Source organism: Hylobates moloch, unplaced genomic scaffold (assembly GCF_009828535.3).
Source record: "Hylobates moloch isolate HMO894 unplaced genomic scaffold, HMol_V3 SCAFFOLD_15, whole genome shotgun sequence".
In the NCBI taxonomy this organism is placed as follows: Eukaryota; Metazoa; Chordata; class Mammalia; order Primates; family Hylobatidae; genus Hylobates; species Hylobates moloch.
The window spans coordinates 66,540,071-66,560,727 of record NW_026652290.1 but is presented as its reverse complement, the minus strand read 5'-3'; the positions used below and the strand labels follow the sequence as shown (position 1 = coordinate 66,560,727).

The 20,657-nt window shown below is 37.1% G+C and overlaps 1 pseudogene; it reads right to left on the bottom strand.

Annotated features, from left to right (window-relative positions):
* Positions 1 to 18,346: 18,346 nt before the first annotated feature.
* On the bottom strand, positions 18,347 to 20,438 carry LOC116483295 (protein Red-like; annotated as a pseudogene).
* Positions 20,439 to 20,657: the final 219 nt, after the last annotated feature.

Here is a 20,657-nt window from a genome sequence, read left to right as displayed (position 1 = left end):
CCCAGGACTCCCAAGGTGATGTGCTCTTCAGCACTCCTGAGAAAAAACAAGTTTGGTCCTATCTAAGCCATGAATTGAGGAGAGAGAGGAGCTGACTATGTTGGTTTCTTGCAGATGTCCAAGTATCAGTTCATTCTCCAAGGAGAGCTCCCTCACTGGTGTACCTGGGGCATAGGAGTATTCTAGGGCTGCCTGAGGGCTGCCTGAGCACCTACTGGAATGCTAACAAAGCATGAGTGACCTGTTGGTTTCTGTGCCTATCCACTCCACCCTGGTCTTTTTTTTTTTTTAACTTATCAGTATTGCACATTTATTTGCTGTACTCAAAGAGCCTCTCTTTTATTAAAAGTAAATAGCATACATGTAACTGTATTACAGCCCCTGAACATGTCTGTGCAAAGCAAGTCCTTTTTCTGACTGGAGCACACTTGTGAATCCAAATTAGAATAATAAATAAATAACACTTTTTTTATAGCAGACCAACAAGCTTCTGTAGAAAACAGCTACTGCCTAATTTAACATGCTATAGAAAAATTTGATTCTTTCTTCTTGATATTTTATGATGTTAGAGGTTTCCCCCCCACACAGCAAAGTTTACAAATACACTGTGCATCCAGCTAATACTACAGCCTTAGAGTAACTGCATTTCCCTACATAATTTTAAGCCTATCTTCAGGAGTTCTGAACAAAGTAAGAAGCACATACTTTCTTTACATTTCCATCCATAAAATACAGCACAAATCTCACTGCATTTTCTCAGGGGCAAAAGAAAGAAGTATCTCCATGCTCTGGGAACCATTGACAGAACATATTGCAATCTTTTCATTAAGTTCACACAAAATGAGGATTTAACGCATGGGCAAAACATTCCATCCCTAGAGGTTCCAGTGCCCATAATCCCACCTTGAAAATAGCTCCATATTAATTGTTGCAGCCAAGTGGACACGGAGTTTTACTGCTTGGCACTCCTACTTCACAGATAACTAACTGCAATCATGGAAACCTTGGTTTTTTATTTTCTAATACATCCTTATTTGAGCAAATATTTCATATATTCCTTTAAACCCAGAAAATCCATGTGGATCAAGCTAAACAGTAATGCCTTTAATGTATTTTGATCTTAACTGTATGACTTTTAGAATATTTATAAATACATATACTTCTATGTTAGACATATGTAAATACATGTATCTATACTCAGCTTTAAAATTTGATATCTGAAAATTCATATTTCAGAAACTGATAAATTGCAAATTAGTCATCCACATTATCAAAGAACTAGCTGAGGCTTCCTTTAAGTAACTGTATCCCTAGTTAATTTAAAATATGATCCAATGTATAAGTATTTTATTTTCACATCACTCCTGGGATGCATTTATTGTTTAAAGTGAGGTACACCTGGATGAAATGAATGTTTATAAGTTCTGGCTTACCTTTTCCATTTCTGTGCCTCAGGCTGTTAGCTGCTGAAGTCCTACTTTCTCTAAAATCATGTACTTCGGCCATTTAATAAACTCACAATAAGTGAGTTTCCCAAATAACCATTGGGACATATATTACACTCATTTTCTTAAAACAAAGAAAATAAAAATTTCCTATGTAGTAAATCCCTCACTACTCACAATTCTACCTCACAAATAAGAAGAGCTTAGTTGTTTCCAGAGACTGTACACAGTTTGCAACTCTGGCATGGTGGAAAATCCTGGCACATGAACAGCCAGTAGGAGCAATGTGCCAATTTTGAATTGTTCACTGTTTTTATTATAGGTTCTAGGTTTCAGATGAACAGGAGCCTCCTATTGCTTTTATAGCAGGATATTAAATTGCAGCCTCTGGCAGGAGGCACCTGCCCTCTTCCTGGCATGCTGTAGTCATTCTTTGGCCATGTGGTACTCTAGTGTAATGTATATTTTGTGTTTTGCTCTACATGGGGATTTAAACATAGGGGAACACAATCTTTCCCTGAAGGTATGCAACCCTTGGTGTCAGGTCTTGATAAAGGCTTCACACTACTGTACTAAAATTCAATGTGTATGGAAGGTCGTGCCATCCACAGAATGTTTTTAGTGGTAGAATGAAATAAAATTTTATGAGCATCTTAGACAAATGAATGTATATAATATCTTGTTGCCTTTGGATAGAACTTTCCTGATAGCTCCTTTGCCCTGGCTGTCTATTCTATTGACCACACATGATGATGTGTTTAACACCACCTAGTATTTGGAGAATTAATCATATATATATATGCACTGATTCCTTGTCTGTGCTCTGCAGGCAGATCAGTATATTCTCCCCCAGATTTAAAACTAAGAGTATTTGAAGTAATTAATAATCTTTGAATACATTGTAAATCTTTTTCATTTATTGATGAATATTCAATCATATATTTCAAAAAACTGGAATGTACAAGTAGTACAAAGTTTTGCTCTTATAATTTCAGTGCAGAGCAATGATTTAGTCTGTTATTAAAATAAAAGGCACAACTTTAACATCCTTAGTTTTAATAGCGTGATCTGAAGTTTATTTTGATGGCATTTCTCTTGAAGTTCCATCTTCTAGAATTGTCTAGCTGAGCTTACAACTTACTACTCAGTTAAAAAGAGTAATTAAATCTGTTAATGCACAATTGTGGAATATGGATGGCTTTTTGAAATGCGATATATTTAACCTTTACCTTATTTATTAAATCATGAAAACAGCTCACAGGATTAGAATACATCTTAAAGTTTTCTAGCCCAACCACCCACATGATACTTAACTCATCTCTAAATTTTTTGCCAAACTATTTTCATAGGTGTACCTCAATTGTAATGAACCACCTCAGGATTGGTCTTCTACCAGATGTGCCAAACAATGCTGTTCCCTGCCCCCAATCCCAGAGTGCTGCTTACATACTTGATTAAGTTTAGGCATCTTCTGAACCTAGGAAGAGGTCTCTTATTGATTGTTAATTGAAGGTGTGTCCGTTAATTTTAAGCTTTAAACGCCTCACATGCCCTTAGCAATTAGGCTTTTGTTTCTGACTTCCTCAAAATCTACATTAAAAGACATTCAATAATTGGAATGTGAAATGATGTAAGAGGTAGTGATGTGCTAAAATAGGCTCCTACCTGCTTGTACAGCTCACTAGTTGAGTGACATTGAGTTAAGTGACATCCATTTGGTAGCTTGAAATCAGCCATGGTGGGAGCATTTACACCACAGAAAATGGCGAGTGATTTACATCCTCCTCACTCCAGCCAACTGTTAAACATTTACCAGTATACTACTGCATAAGGAGGTGTACATAATTGAATATTAAAGGAGATAACAGGTAAAATGCATTCCAGATACTCTGCCTTAAAGAAACCAGATGCATTAAGAGGTTCTGGCTTTTAAAAATAAATATTATGGTAATGTAGATAACTGAAAAAATGACAGATAAAAGAACCTTAAGCTAGAGACTATTATAAAAATATCCCTTCTCTCAAAATGACTTGTTCTCTTTGGGGTCAGTTCTCAAAATGACTTGTTCTCTTTGGGATCAGTTTTTTTTAACTTCTTCAGGAAACTTGAAAATTTACTTAGATTACTTGCAAAAAAACCACTTTTCTTTGCAAATATGCTATATGGAGGAATCACTTCATAGTTTTGGATAACTGAGCCATGAACTGAAAGTCTCTGAGTTGACTTGCAGAAGCATTTTACAAAGTAATGATACCCACTTTTAAAAAATCTGTGATTACGTATGGATGTGATAATCTGTAGCAGCACTATTAGATAAATAATACATATTTAAAAAATTTCTGTAATTACATGTTTACCCGATAGGCCAGAACGACTCTGTCCCAAGGAGCTGTTACAGACTGAGTAAATAATACATGTTTTAAAGTCCATAATTACATATGTAAACGATAGACTATCGAGTAAATAATGCACATTTTAAAAAGTCCATAATTACATATTTACATGATAGTCTGTAAATTCTGTAATTACTTATTTACACAATAGACCATAACAGCTGTTACAGTCTATTATGTTAACTCTCATAGAATTATATTATGGATTTTAAAAACACCATAAAGAACCTAAGGAATGAAATGATAGAAATGAAATAAAATATAAACTTCCACTTGTTATAGCTCTCTCAAAAGAGGAGAATTTCGAGTTCAGGTGAAACTCATGACTGATACTTTATCGGTAATTTCTGACTTAAAATTTATTTACAAAAATATAGGTTAAGGAATCAAAGGATGAGGAATAACTGAGCAGTAAGTATTAGGCCAAGTTTTTAAGCATTTCCAAGGATAAAACTTACTCTTGGTGGCATAAATAAAGACTTGTACATAACTTTTATGTTTCTTAGCCCTCTCATAAAATTACAGTGGAGCATAAAAATGAAAACTGTATTTGTGTCCTTTATGTATTATTTAAGTATAGTAGAATTAAAATACTGTAGAATATTCTCTGGTTTATACCTAATGATAACATGTTGGGGCATATGTGTGTAGGCTATATATAATGATAACATATACATTTGTGTGTTTTTCATGGGAATTACAGTTGCTTTCTTGACCTTTTAAGGGTCCTCATGGGTTAAGGATTCATACCGTACATTTTATGGCTCAGCTTCTGAATTTATTCTAAAGTTAAATACAAGATGAATGCAACTAAATGAAACTTCTATCCATAATGACTACTAAATAGCAAGGCTCAATCAAGCAAGTTAGAATCTGTCATTTAGTGATATTGGACCATATATTCTTAGTTACAAAACATAGTATAGGAGAAACCTTTGATCCTATTTGTTAGGTATTATTTTGTAAAATATTTGACAGCTTAAAGTAAGTGAGTGCTTGAGTTTCAGAGAACTGTTGTACAAAAATTAATCTTCACATTTCTTAAAATTTATTTTCATTTCACATTTGAACTATAGACCCCTGACACGTCTCAGCAGTACTGTGGACAAAGTTATTTAAACCAGGGGCTTTCAAATTTCTTTAAATGCAACTCCTGATAAGAAATATTTAATGTTAGTAACCAGTATGCACATACATATATACATACCAAACCTTTACAAAACCATGCATACTCTTATGAAATGTAATATACTCTGATATCTATTCTTTTGTATTCTATTCCACTGTGTAAAAATGCTGGTTGTAACTCACCAAATTGATTTCATGATCCACAAATAGGTCACATCTGCAATTTGAAAAACACTGAACACTGATTTAGAGAATGCTTTTTTCTTTTTTTTGCTGGAGTACCCAGGATTTCCTTACTTTATACTAGGTAGACAAAATCTGGTTAGATTTGAGATGAAATGTTTCATTGGTGGATCATATTTGTATAATCTAAAAAAAATGACTCATTATTCATGAGTCCAGAAACATATTAAAATGTTATAAATTTTTCTCATATATGTCTAGTTTTAAAGATCTTGAAATAGAGCATCCTAGTATATATTATTCTAGAGTTGTGGTTATTATTGAAACTGTAGAAATTATTTAATGGGAGCTATGCAGAGTGATAAATCAGATAGTCAGAATATCTTGCTTGAGAAGGGATTTATTTCATGGGTATTGTTGATATTCCCAGTGCACATTTGGAATCAGAAAAGAAAAAAAGGAAATAGTAACCAGAAATGATAACTGGTCTGAAAGAGCATTTCATCTTCTTTGTATGATAAGAAAGTCCTTGAATAATAAAATGTAATAGGGTATTAAAATGTATCTAAATTTTAATGAGTGAATTAACTTGACACTTAAGATCTGAAATGAAAAAGTCACCATTAATTTGTAAATAAAGTTAAATATTTTGAAAATTATTGTTTTACTCTCCTTTCCATTATATATGTTAATGTTCACTAAAATACAGTATGCTAAGATTTTTTTTTTTTTCAGAAGCCATGCCTCTGATTGTGTAATGGAAGTTCTAAAATTGGTAAATATTCACTAAACAAATATCTAAAATCTATACTGACTGCTAGTCTCTATCTCGTCAATACTTTACATTTGGTGACCAGGGAGAATGGAAGGAGTTTCTTTAAGTATTCATCAGTGATCTCTGTAATGTTCATGACTCTGAATAGGCTCTGTGGGTAGAATACCTTCATACCACAGCTAGTTTATATTTGTCAATTCAGTCATAATGTCAAATACATGTCATAACAAATCTTTTGAGTTTCAGAAAACATCCCCTCTGCTATTGTTTCACCCACTTCTTCTCCTGCATTTCTTCCCTTAGAGTTCAGCTCTCCATATATCCAGCCTCTCAAGCTCCTAACTCCCTCCCTGTCCTTCATTCTTCTTCATTCTTCCTCTCTTCATTCTTCCTGACTAGTCAATACCACATCTTTTATGGTCTATTTCCTAAATATATCTTGAACTTGCCCCTTGTTTCCTTTCCGACTGCCATTTCCTACGTTCAGACCCTCATGATTTCCTCCCTGGATTCCTCTAAGCCTCTGGAGTGATCCTCCTGCCTCCAGCCCACTGCTGTCTCTGTATCTTCCCCACAGCTATTGGGGCAGTTCTAAAAATGAGATCATGATCATGGCGCCCTCTGCTGAGGATTCCCTTTCCCTTTGTTTTCTCTGACCAGCTTTGCTCATCCTTCACAACGTGGAAACAGCGCCTCCTCCCATAGGCCTTCGCTGCCTCCCTGCGTCCCCGTAGCATGTTGAGTGGGCCTAGTACCTTGAGCATAGCTCTATCAGGGCACTGTCAAACTATTTTACTGCGTGTTTGTATCTCTTCCTCATTAAATTTTAACTTCTTAAAGGTAATGACCTTATCTCTTTGGCAGGAAATATTAAGTGCCCAATAAATATTTGTGGAATGATTAGATGGCAGAACCACTGTCTCAAAACATTAACCTCCAATTCAGGCTAGTATTTTTCAATTAGATTTGTCATAAGTTGAACTTGATATTTTCAATGGTTACTAGAGAAAATAGAAATAGGGAATGGAGAAATAGGAGACACAACTTAGAGAGATGAAAATTTCCCTTCTAATTACAGAGTCCATCAGGAATTTTGTGGTTCTAGAATCCAAACTGTAAAACTACTGCTCCATCACAAAGATTCATTGCTATTGTAATGATTTCTTTAAAAACATTATATATTAAAGAAAGGTATTGAAATCTACTCCCTTCCTGAATGTTTTATAAGTATTTATAAATTATTTCCACATTGTACATAGCAGCTTTTTCTAAAACTCTATACCCAAATTGGATGTTGCTGTTTTAAAATGTAGACCACTTATTTTAAAAGAACATTTCTTTAGCTATATTCTACAACTATGTATGGACATTATCATGGGTAATTTGTTTTTTTCTGAAGGAATTTTCCTCTTGCTCTTTTGAAGTTTTGGAAGTTTGTGATTTAATAGCAAATGATTGCATAACTTGCCTGTTGTAATGTTGAGTACGTATGTGTTGGAGAAGTTATTTATTTTATATGCATTTGTTGTTTTCTTTTTTATTATTATACTGGAATTTGAAGACAGAGATAGATTTCTTCCCTGCAGGGTTAACTACAGAAAGGGTTAGCATTATGGCATGTCATTTGACTGGCTCTTATAATAATAAATATTTCCATGACAAAACCTACTGTGAACCTGTCTGTATGCTCCAGAAATTTCTTTCTCCCTTGGCTACTATTTTACTTCAAGAAGAACATAGAGAAAATATAATAGATTACTTCTAAACACTCATCAGAAGTTAAATAAAACACAGGTAAAATAAAGGCTATCTTTCCCTTTATATTATTCTGCTATCTGTTCTGCAGTATGTAGATTTTATTCATTTTTTTTTTTGCCCTTCATATTCAAAGTTGATGCTCTTGGTGGTGCTGTTGTCCATTTATAAATATGCCTTGAAATTCAGGGTGTGTGTCAAAGATATTGATAAGCTAGATTCTTTGTCTAGTGACCATTCATTTATTTATTCATTAAAAATATTGAGTACCCCTCATTGGACATGTAAAAATGAACACAAATTCTGGCCTCAAGTAGTGCAGAGTCTAGAAGTGGTGATAAGACATGTACATAATATGACAAAAGTAAAAAAGTGATATGAAACTCTAACCACTTCTTACCGGCTCCAGTGCTTGTACCAAGTGTGTGAGTCACTATCATCTCTTGCTTACATAACTACAGGGCCTGCTAATTGGTCCCCCTACTCCTACTTCTCACACACCCCAGCACTCTCAACACAGCAGCCAGAGGCTCCTTTTGAATTAAAAGTCAGATGATGTCACTCCTCAGCTTCAAAACTCTGTAATAGCACCCATTTCACTGCCATGATATGTCCCTTCAAACCCCCACACCAATGGCCTCTGACCTTATTTCCTACTACCTTTCCCCTCCCCAGGTTCCCTCAAGCCCCTCTGGCCTCTTTGTTGTTCCTCAACAGCACCAGGCATGTTTCTAGTTCTTTGTTCTAGCTCTTCGCCACAGATCTATGTTGCTAATGCCCTCATCTCCTTCAAGTCTTTGCTCGGATGTCACCTCTAAGTAAACCCTGTCTTAACCACTGCATTAAAGGTTGGAACCCCCTACACTCCCATCCCGTTACTCTGCTCTACATTTCATGTTCCAAAGAATCTATCACCTTTTCAATGCTACATGATTTTTTTTGTGTATTCTATCTATTATTGTGTGTTTCCCCTTGTTAGAATCTCAGCTCCATAAGGCAGGGTTCTTTTCCTCTTTTCACTGATGTATCCGAAGCTCCTAGAAGAGGACCAGCCCATAATAAGCGCTCAGTAATATTGGTTGAATGAATGAAAAGATGAATGAGAGTTATAGATAGAATGTTTTTCAAATGTATAGGAGAAAGAGACTTATTCTAAGAAGAAAGGACTGGGAAGGCCTCAATGGAGGTTTATCTAAATTAGATGTTGATATATGAATAAGCTGTGGACATGTGCAAATACATTTCGGTGAAACAGTTTAGCTTGTCATTTTAAGTTTTCTTTTATCTTTAATATTGTCTTGTAATTCATATTCATAATATTTGTGTTAAAGTCAATTAAAAGGGCACATTGAAGATAGGATTAATTGCAGAAAGAAATAGGAAAACAACTGAAAAGGTTTTTTTGGTAGGACAGTATACTTTCCACCTAAGTCTGTATAACAGTTCATTTTGCTTTGTAGTCCAATCTCTCCAGACTAAAAGGAAAAAAAAGAAAAGAAAAATTATTATAGCAGTCACATTGTCAGTCACCTTCCTCCTGCTCTTTCAAAATGATCTCAGAGACCTGATGTCCTCAAAGCCTATTTCTATTTAACTAAACATTCATTAAGTCCAACATATGGTTTAAAAATTATTTCTGTTATTTGGATGTTTTGCAGCTCTTTAACTTCTTTTTGACATATTTAGAGAAAAAATTACCATGTAAGTATTAACATCAGATAATCAGCCAGTATAATATAATGCTAACAACAACATAGTTTAGCTTATAGACAAATCCTATATTAAAGTGCCTGCCTGATTTCTGCCTTCTTTTATTTCTTACTTAAAGTGCTCAAAATGAAGCTTTTACTGCAACACCAAACACTGAACTCAGAAGCTCAATACTAAAATGGCTGGAGGCCATGCTGAAAATTAAGCAGCAAAGAACTAAGGAACAACATGAAATACTATTTCAAGTGATGCTTTGCTAATTTGGCAAGATACTGTTGCTAAGGTACTGGTTTTCTCTGCCTGCTCGCCTCTTATTCTTTCTTGACCACACTCCAGATAGGCTTTTATACTTGTCACTCTACTAAAATTCCCTATACTTATCTTTGACATCTCACGGCATCTGATGCACTTGAAACACTTTTTTGGTGTTGGTGAGTATTCCTGGACATCACACCTAGGGTCACCTTCCTACCTCACTGGTCCTTCATCAAATATCTCAGCTGGATCTTCCTCCCACTCCCCCTCATTGCCACCTGAACATATTGGTGTGTTCTGGGACCAGTCTTCACATGTCTCATACTCTGGATCTGCACTCACTGTTGAGGCAATACACTATTCCCATGGCTTAGATCCCATGTATGTACTGATGACCACAAGTGTTTTTCTCTAGCACCTGCCTCTCTTCTAATCTCCACGTGCTTATCATCATCTAATAGACATCTCAAAATTAGCATGTTTAACACAGAACACTTGGTTTCCACTTAGCCTCACTTCTGCAAACCTCTTTTCCTGCAGTGTTCTGTATTTCAATCAATATACCACCACCATTGCCATTTATTCAATTACTCAGGCAAACCCTTGACTCATCCTAGATTCCTCTCTTTTGGACCACACATCCAACCCATTAGCAATTTCAGCTGGCTATATTATCAAAATGTATTCCATATTTGGCCCTTCTTCCCAGTTTTCTTTGCCCACCCTATTGAAAATAGCACCCCCTGTGGGTTGCTTTCCCAGCTTCACTTTCCCCATAGCAGTTATCGCTATGAATTGATGTTACGGTATAGTGCCTCTCTCACCACAACAATGTGAAGGCAGGGACTTATTTGTGTACCTGCCTGTTCCCTGGCACACGGTAGGCACTCGATAATTTTTTGAACAAGTGAATAGATGCTAAATAAATATACATTATTTAAGTCTGATTTTATTTATTTTTGCCTCTGTCGTTTTCACTAATTCTGCATTCCTCAACAAAAACATGTCATGTTTTAACCACTCTACATGTCCTGTTAAGGGTGACTTTAAAAAAAAAAATTATATTAACCTAAAAATAGTATAGATGATCCTGGAAAACTTGGAAAATATTCACTGGAAATTATAAATCTTCACCCATTTATACTCTGTCTGTCATATTATATTAGCTTAAGATAATTCAGATACTGGCTGCAGTTTTTTAAAAAAAAGGTTTCCTTAGAGATATAGATTCCCATCAAAACCAAATACAAAAAGAACATGAAGCAGAGAGAGATATACAGAAAGAAAGACAGAATATGAATATTTAGTGCTTTCTGCATAATTTTCATTCAGTCCATGAAGACCTTGTAGAAACTAGATCAGTTATTTCCTATTTGCCTTGACCCAATTCAACCTATAGCCCTTAGGCTGGTCAGAACTGGAACTAGGTTTTCTGATAGATATTAATAGAAGGTTAACAGAAAATCATGGAGATAAAAAAGTGAGAAATGAAAGCAAAGTGTCAGCACAGGGGTGAGCTGCCCAAGTATCTATGCACCAATAACCATAAGAAGACAGATTTATGGGCTCCCACTTGGTCTTCTTCATCATCCCATTCACCTCAGGGTCTTCTCACCTTCTTCCTGTGCTGGGTTCTGCATTGATGAACAAGAAATTATAGCACACTCTTTAGTTCTTCCTCTCCCACTGGAGTACAAGTCAAGCTGAACAACTAGGACAGTCGTACCTTTAGGATCAATTTTCCCCTGATGTTTTGGTTGTTCTGTGTGTGTATTTGCTATTAGAAAATTCTCAAAGGAGAATCCTAAGTAATGTCAAAGTGGACCTATGTAGAAATTGGAGAATCCTAAGTAATGTCAAAGTGGACCTATGTGGAAATTGCTGTTAGAAAAACTGCTCCTCCCCGGAGGAATCATTTACCTATAGCAAAGGCGGATGATTCTATGGTCACTGGGCCTAAGAATGTATCAGTGCACGTGATTTCGAGCAGCCTGCTTGGGTATTTGTTATTTGATTAAGTAACTGTCTAGATTTTTTGAACCAATACTTTATTTAATTTAAACTAATCTGAGGGGTTGGTGGAGAGGCCAGTCTGAGTCAGTGAAAATAATGAATTGTGATTTAAAAAAAATGCAATTTATTTTCACTCACAAAAACCTAGCAGCTAATACTTTTGTCAAGTAGAGATCCTGCCAGATCCAAAAGATAAGAATTGCTTTATATACAAATGATCATGCCAAAGGACTAAAGAAACAGTTGTGTTGCATTAAAGAGGTTAGTACATATGCCCCTAAAATCTTATTTTTTGGATTGATACAAACCAATCCCAACTATTTCTTAATTTTTACAAATTTAAAATTATAATAGACAAAGAATTTGTAAACCACATGTTTGAACAAAACTCTGGGACACACAAACTGAAAGGTAAGGACAGAATATTTTAAATTAAAGGTATTTTAGAAAATCTGGGCCAGGCTACTACCCCAAATATAAGACACATTGTTAGTTGTAGCCTGGGCCCAACTCTTTCATATCTGCAAGATTAGAAACTGAGGCCAAGGATGTAATGTGTTTCAATTATGATAATTATAAAATTTCTTCTTTTTTTTTTTTGAGACAGAGTCTTGCTCTGTCGCCCGGGCTGGAGTATAGTGGCGCGATCTCGGCTCACTGCAAGCTCCGTCTCCCGGGTTCACGCCATTCTCCTGCCTCAGCCTCCCTAGTAGCTGGGACTACAGCCTCCCTAGTAGCCTGCGACCACGCCCGGCTAATTTTTTGTATTTTTAGTAGAGATGGGGTTTTACCGTGTTAGCTAGGATGGTCTCGATCTCCTGACCTCGTGATCCGCCCGCCTTGGCCTCCCAAAGTGCTGGGATTACAGGCACGAGCCGCCACGCCCGGCTGATAATTATAAAATTTCTGATGGGATATAGGTGAAAGTAAGTTTGAATACAACCCACCCGAAACAGTGTTTGAAGATGTTTTCCTCAACTGTTCTTCCTATTTTATACTTTGTTGTATTTACAAACTGCTTCAGAGTTTTGCTTAAGTATATCTATTGGCTTATGTGACATTTACATGATAGGTTTCATAGGTTTTTTAAAAGTCATTCCTTCTATTTATTAATCCAGTGAATACAAATCTGTCATGATGCATTCATAATCCCCTTAGTTTTTATTATTTTGTGTTGAATATATTAATGTTTCCCTTCAAACTCACATTTTTAGCTTCATTATAGGTGTGCTCATTCTTTTTTGTTGTTCTGGTTTAAATGGGCACTTAAAATTAATTAAGCGCTTTTGTCCAGAAGTTTTCTTGTTGTAATAGCTATAAGGTTAAATTGAGCTGGGAGTGGTGGTTCATGCCTGTAATCCCAGCAATTTGGAGGCTGAGGTGGGCAGATCACTGAAGGTCAGGAGTTTGAGACTAGCCTGGCCAACGTGGTGAAACCCTGTCTCTACTAAAAATACAAAAATTACCCGGTTGTGGTGGCGGGCACCTGTAATCCCAGCTACTCAGGAGGCTGAGGCAGAAGAATTGCTTGAACCCGGAAGGCGGAGGTTGCAGTGAGCCCAGATCGGGCCATTGCACTCCAGTCTGGGCAACAGAATGAGACTCCGTCTCAAAAAAAAAAAAAAAAAAGATTAAATTGAAGAGCAAAAGAAAGATTCAGTTTGAAATCACTACAGTCTGTGGCTACTAGTTTTCAATTCATATGCGAGTAAGTATATTTCATAGTTTTAAAACTCCACACATGATTCTTTTATGTCACGTGTTTTAAATTAGGCACAATAATGTGTGTGTTAGAAACCTACCTGGAGTTGATGCAGAGATGTTTGGGGACTTCACATCCATTTTCTAATCTCTAGTTCTCACATACTTCCTAAACTTGGGAAGATTTTGCATTGTACAAGCCATGAAGAAATTCAAATGTTAAAACAATTATTCTTTTCTTTTTCTTCTGTGGAAATTAAACAACAAAAAACTTTGTTAATTCAAGACTGTATTATGCCTGAGGTTTTAAATACACAGAAGTCAGTAAAATAAAACTGATGGTTCCTAGAGCAAGTATAATTCAGCTATATTGCACATATATATTAAGGCATAAAAGTTAACACCATATGTACAAAATACTACACGGGCCCATTTGTGTCACCACTGATAAATGCACAACTCCTATAGGAGCTGTGAGCTCTTATAAGAGCCCAAGATTTGAGCCCAGATATGAGAGAGGTTTAGGTACGATTGTGAGAATACTGCTGCATTTCTTCTGTAAATTTTAAATTTCAACCAGAAAGCTGTTGAAGCTAAAATTTCATTAGGGAAGCAATGTTAGCACTTCTGATTTTTACAGTCACAGGTTTGTTTGTATATTATTAATTCAGAATGGTCTTTGCCATTTATTGGTTGTTGCTGGTCATTTATTAAATTGTTTTCAACAAATATTTATTGAGAATTTACTAGGTACCAGATTACCCTAGACACTTGGGTCATCAGCAAACCAGACAATAATTCTTGCCCTTGGGAAGCTTACATTCTGGTGAGGACAGGCAGACAGTAAACATAACAAATAAGTATATTATAAAGTAGGGTAGTATTTGTTAAGTGCAATGAAAAAAAAAGAATAGAGAAGAGGTATACAGAGGACAGGAAGTTGGTAGATATGTTGCAATATATTAAAATAGAGGAAGAGATGAGAAAAAGCTGGAAGGCCATAGGGAGTCAGCCAAGTTCATAGACAGAAGATGGTTTCAGGAAAAGTGAACAGCTGGAGCAAAGGCCCAAAGGCAGGAACATATCTAGCATATTTGAGATGCTGCCTCAGTGTGGCTAGAAAGGCCTGAATGAAAGGGAGAGTAGTGGGGGATGGTATCAGAGAGTTAACAGAACACTGGGTCATGAAGGGCCTGCGGGTCATTGTCTGGATTTTGACATTTTAATTTGAGCAAAAGGGTGTAATCCCACAGCTTTAAGCAGAGAAGTGACATGATATGATGTTACTTCTAAAAGGGTCACTCTGGCTGTTTTTGTTGAGAGTAAACCATACAGGGACTACAATGATAGTATAGAGCTTCATTGGAGAATCAGAATAATCCAGGCTATAGGCTTGAACCAGGCTAGCAGCAGTGGAATGGGGAGAGAAATGTTATGTTTTGGAGCTAGTCTGAAGGTAAAACCAACAGGATTTCCTAATAAGTTGAGTGTGGGATGTGGCAGTTAGAAAGAAATAAAAGGTGACTACATGCAAAGTTTTTGGCTCAAGCAACTGGAAAGATGATGTTGCCATTATCTTAGATGTATAATTGTTGGTGAAATATGTTTGGGAAGGAAGATTATTTCAGTTTTGGACTTGTTAAATTTGAGATATCTTTTAAATATCCAAGTGGTGATGGAATCATTGCATCTAAGAGTGTGAAATTCAAGAGAAAAGTCTGTGCTGGACCTGTAGATTGGGGAGCCATGAGCTTCTAGATAGTGTTTGAAGCCATAGGTCTTACTGAGGTCATCAAGAGAGTATAGATGGAGAAGAGAGTAAGGCCCTGGAGCCCTCCAACATTAAGAGGTCAGAGGAAAGAGGAGGAACCAGCAAACGAGACTGAGAAGAAATGACCAGTGAAGGGAGAGAAAAATGATCAACTGGGTCAAATGCTGCGGATAGATTAAATAATCTAAGAACTGATCATTGACCACTGAATTTAGCAACGTAGAAGTCATTGGAGACCTTGATAAGAGCAGTTTCAGTAAAATGGTGGGACAAAGCTTGATTGTAATGGTTTAAGTGAAAAAATAGAGAACATGTTTATGCCCAATACTTTTGATATATTTTGCTGAAAAGAGGAACAAAGAAATGGGATACTTGGTGAAGGCAGTGAGATCAAGAAGGTGATATGCTGGTAAGTATTTAACAACCAGCTCTCTGGCAAAAATAAAAATTAAAAAAAAATTCTGAGTTGTAGCTTTTGCCAATTTCAGTAGTGCAAATTCTCTTATTAGGGCTGATTTTACTGAACACAGAGTTGAGAAGAGTTGGGCACAACTGGCTTTCAAGGGCTGGAGTGAGACAGCTCCAGCACACTACTGGGTAATAGAAATTTTGTTTTGTTTTAAAATGAAAGAAAAAACTACTTTGTATATCTTAAAGGGACTAATTCAATAGAGATTTAAAACTTGATGTTCTAAATAAAAAAGGGGGTGAGTTTCTGGTTGAAATTTTCCATAGTAGGTGAGACGGAATGTGATGCGGTGCACACAGAGGGATCCGCTTTAAATAGAAACCTGTATAGTTCATCTATGTTAATAGTGGGAAAGCCAAAGAATATAGTGAGTATTCTGTAGGTTTTCTGGTGACAGGAGCCTCATTGTTTATTTGCATGGAAGAGAAACCCACCTAAAATAAATTAAGCCTTTAAAAATAATGAATATTTGGAAAGATATAGTGATAGCTCAGAAAACCTAATGGGACTAACTGTAGTTGAGCCTCATGAGGAAACTTATGTCTTTGTTCTTAAGTTTTAGACATATCCTTCTCTATCTCTAGAGACTGAATTTCTTTCCCTCATTTTTGCATGTTCCAAATTCGGCTTCCCTGTTCAAGTGTCCAGTAGAGAGACGCAAACTGCAAATAAGAGAACCTGTTACCCAACTTGTGTCAGTCTCCACCTCTGGTCCAATCAGCTTATGTCAGAGGGCAGGAGCTACTGACCAGTTAGCAAAGAAGATTCATTTTTAAGGGAATGGGGTGGGTTCTCTGGGCAGGATAGGGCTAAGGATGAAAACATAGACATCTTCAATATGGTCATTAACAGTTTGGGGAAAGTCTTGAATGAATGAATATCTTCTGTGTCATTCATTCATTTTTTTATTTATTCATTTATGTATTCATCAATTAATTATTTATGAGCTACTATGTGCCAATCATTGTGGTATACAGTGGAGCTATGAAGAGGAATAATTCTTCTCCCTATCCTAGGAGCATTTCCATTTTTCTAAGGTGTTTACAGTCTTCATCAGTATGAAAATGATAGTGGTGATAGCACTGGTTGATGATGTCTTAAAGATCAAATATTGAAAACATTTTATACTATTTTTGATACAAACATTAGTCATTAGCCCAAAGACATCATGTACCTACAAGGCATTTGTTAAAAATCATTTATTGCCATCTTTTCTTTTCTTTTTTTTTTTTTTTGAGATGGAGTCTTGCTCTGTAGCCCAGGGTGGAGTGCAGTGAGTGCAGTGGTGCCATCTTGGCTCACTGCAAGCTCCGCCTCCTGGGTTCACGCCATTCTCCTGCCTTAGCCTCCTGAGTAGCTGGGAGGGACTACAGGCAGCCACCACCACGCCCAGCTAATTTTTTGTATTTTTAGTAGAGATGGGGTTTCACTGTGTTAGCCAGGATGGTCTCCATCTCCTGACCTTGTGATCCGCCCGCCTCGGCCTCCCAAAGTGCTGGGATTACAGGCGTGAGCCACCGTGCCTGGCCTTATTGCCATCTTAATCTCCTATTAAAAAATGAATTATTTTTGGTAATTTTTTATAGTTGGTTTCATAGATTGTTTTTTGTGAGAAAAGGAGCATGAATTCCTTGCTTTCATATGCTAAAAAAGTTATATTACCTCATGCTGATATTTAAAATAATTCATTTGTGTTTCATATTAGTTTTTGAATCATCTAACATGTGCATTGTTAAAGGCTTAAACATTATAGGCGAGAATGAAATTAAAGTTAACATAACATCTAGCTCCCTGAGCTCTTCTTCCTTAAACCTTCTAGTCTCACTTCACCGAAAGAAATACTGCCAACATTTCTTATGTAGACTCTGGGAAATGTTTAATGTATATTTAAGATATTTATACACATATAGACGCGTTCCTAACTTAGGATTGAAAAGCACTTGGCGTTTGTTCTTTGAAATTCCCTGCATATATTTCTTCTTTAAAAATACTTATGGTATTGGATAAGAAATAACGAATCCCAACTTTTCCTCCTGAACAGACCTGAGACAGAGATCCTAAGTAGCTGAATTTCATCTTGTAATACTAATCCTATTTTACTGAATTGTGTTTCAGAGAAGTTTGTCACTTGTCCATGCTCATATAATTAACAAATGACACAAGTGAGATTCAAAACCATGCTCACATTATACTGGACTCTACTGTCTTCCAAGTATTCTTGCCTCTTAATAATAAACAACTATATTATTTCTTCATGAATTTTTTAAAAATGTTACTTTTCCAAGCTTTTGCAAATGCCTGTTAATAACAGAGGTGTCACCTTTGAAATATTATGCTCTTTATGGCAATGAAAATAACTGCAAGCTTACTTTTTTAATTTTAAAATTTTTATGTTGCCATAAATACAGAACATTTTGCAATTCAGAATCCTGGATCTGATTATTTCGAAAAAATGTATTGGGGCTGTTTTCCTGAAGGATACTTTACTTTCTCATATGGTCTTTGGCTGCCAAAGTAGGCTGACAGATTCCCTCTCATACCTTCCTATAAGAACAGCAGCAGGTGGTGGTCTTGGAAAGAGGGGATGCATATTTTTAAGCATTTTTTAAAGCCAAGTATTCTGGCAAATAATTTCTCTCTTGGCTGAATACTTGAGCCCCAGCTTTGATGTTTGTTCTCTAAAAAAAAAAAAAAAAAAAAAAAACAACCCAGCAACAACAACAACAACACACACACACACAAACCAGTATCCTCTAATTCCTCTATTTAAGGCTGGAAAATAGAATAGAACCTTAGTATCCTTCAATAAGAATTCTGTAATTTTCATTGCAGGTAGAGAAAAGATGGAAGGGAGTATAGCTCTTCAGAATTTGTCCTCATATGTTCTAACCTGTAGATGACGGGAATCTACAAAGCCCATCATCAGTAAATGATCATTTATTTTTGAATGAGCTGTGTTGCCAGACATAACATTTTTTTACTATCTGTGTTTCTTTTTTTTTCACAATAAAATTTTATATTCATCCACAAAAAAACATCTTGCAACCTTTGTAGAAAGAAAACAGTGGGGAGCATATCCTTGTGGAGCGTCTCTGGTTGTAACTGGTGATTAGTATTTTGGTCTTTTGACTTCAACCCCATCAGCTTCCATCTTCTTCCTCTTCTCAATGATTGCACTAATCTTCCACTGGCAATCAAGCTCTGCTTTGTCGTTGGTTTCCTTGAAGCGTCTGGTTTTGCGCCCTTCAGACATTTTGATACCATACTGGAATGCAGCCTTGGGCAAAGCCTCTTTGTTGTTCATATACTCGCTGTATTCTTCCTGGGTATCAAAGTCCCAACTGCCTAAGGGCCCCTTCTTGTTACCCTGGTCCATTTTGCTATAATCCAGCTCCTCATCCCTATCCACAGCCATGTCATCCATCGTGGCTGGATAGCACTCTGCCTAACTGTTGGACATGCCAAAGAAATCTCCCAGCTGCTTTATGTCTTCTGCCATTTTCAGCGATTCTGTGCCTTCCCAGCCAGCAGACCCAGCAAACTTTTCAATGATGGACTTGATCAACTCCTTGGCAGACCCAGGTCCTTTGTCAACGTCCATGGGCTCATCATGTACTTTTGGCTTCTCAAAGTAGCTGTGTCTCTTCTTTTCCTCTTCTCTCTCTCGGTCCCGCTCTCACTCTCGTTCCCAATCTCGTTCTCGTTCCCGATCTCGTTCTCGCTCTCGCTCTCGCTCTCGGTCACGGTCTCTGTCTCCCGATCACGCTCCCGTTCCCGATATCTCTCCCGCACCTTGTCCCGAGGTGTCTTGGTTGTGGAGGGTATGTAATCCCCAATGTCTTCAAAAATATTCATGTCAGCCTCAGGAGGTTTCTTCTCTTCCAGCTTCCCTTTATCCTTCTTAAGCTTCTTGTTACGGGTTCCCTGCCTCAGGTATGAAAGGATCTGGGTAAGCTTGCTAATGACAATATCATTTGTGGTCAGTGTGGTCTGGGCCTCCATGGGGGGGCAATCAGCCCTGCTGCGGATAAGAGTGGTGGGGATATCTGTGTCAGCTTACTCATCATCCAGGTCTACCACATAGGCCATGCGGCCTGGCAGGAACAACTCATTCCGCTCATATGCTTGTTCTTAAAAAGCGCTCGGTAAACATTGCGGCCCAGACGTGTTTTAAATTCGATTTTATTTTCAGGATCCTCATCTTTCTTGGTTTCTTTCTGGGGCTTTTCCATCAGTTCCTCTTCCTCTTTCTCTTTGCTGGCAGTCTCAGCTCGTACCTTTTGAAGCAGAGCAAAATCCAGGCCTTTCACCAAATGGGTGTGTTCCATGTCACCACCCAAGAATTTGGACTCCTGGATCAACTGTCTTCTCTTGTCTGCAGCTGATTTGTCCGCCTTAGCAGTGGGCGGCCCTGTAGTTAGCTGTGGTGCTGATACACTTACAGCCCTATAGTTAGCTGTGGTGCTTGTAAGCTCGGTTTCTTCGTAATCTTTGTTCACTCCATCTCTCCGTTCCTTGGCACGATCCTGGTACTTCTCTGCTAGCTCTCTCTCTCTCTCAATTTCTTGTTGGCGTAGCTTGGCATAATAACTTTTCTTTTTCCTCTTTCGTGCAGCTGGGTCTTCATCCTCATTGTATTCCCTTGGCATCTCATGGTGACGTGACTTAGAAGGTGGTGCAGAGGTAGGTGCAGCCCTGGGGGTCATGAGAAGTTTCCTGAAGTCTTTATTGGTGAGTTTTGATTGGTGGAAGGAGTGAGGATCATCCACATCGTGGCCATCGGGGGCCAAAGGGTTGGAGAACGGCTCACTATCTCGCTCTGGCATTTTGTTATCGTTCTTCCGCTGTCAACCAACAATCGAGTCTCCAACCTACTATCTGTGTTTCTTAATAGTTTTATTTTTATTTGTTTGTCTTTGGATAAGATGCTGAGATCCAGTTTTCTTTTAGAAACTTAGTTATCTGCATGGTAAGGAAAATGTGCCTGTCTGAATAGTTAATGATTAAGCTATTAATCTGGGGATATAAAAAATAAAAACCAATAAAATTTCATCAGTG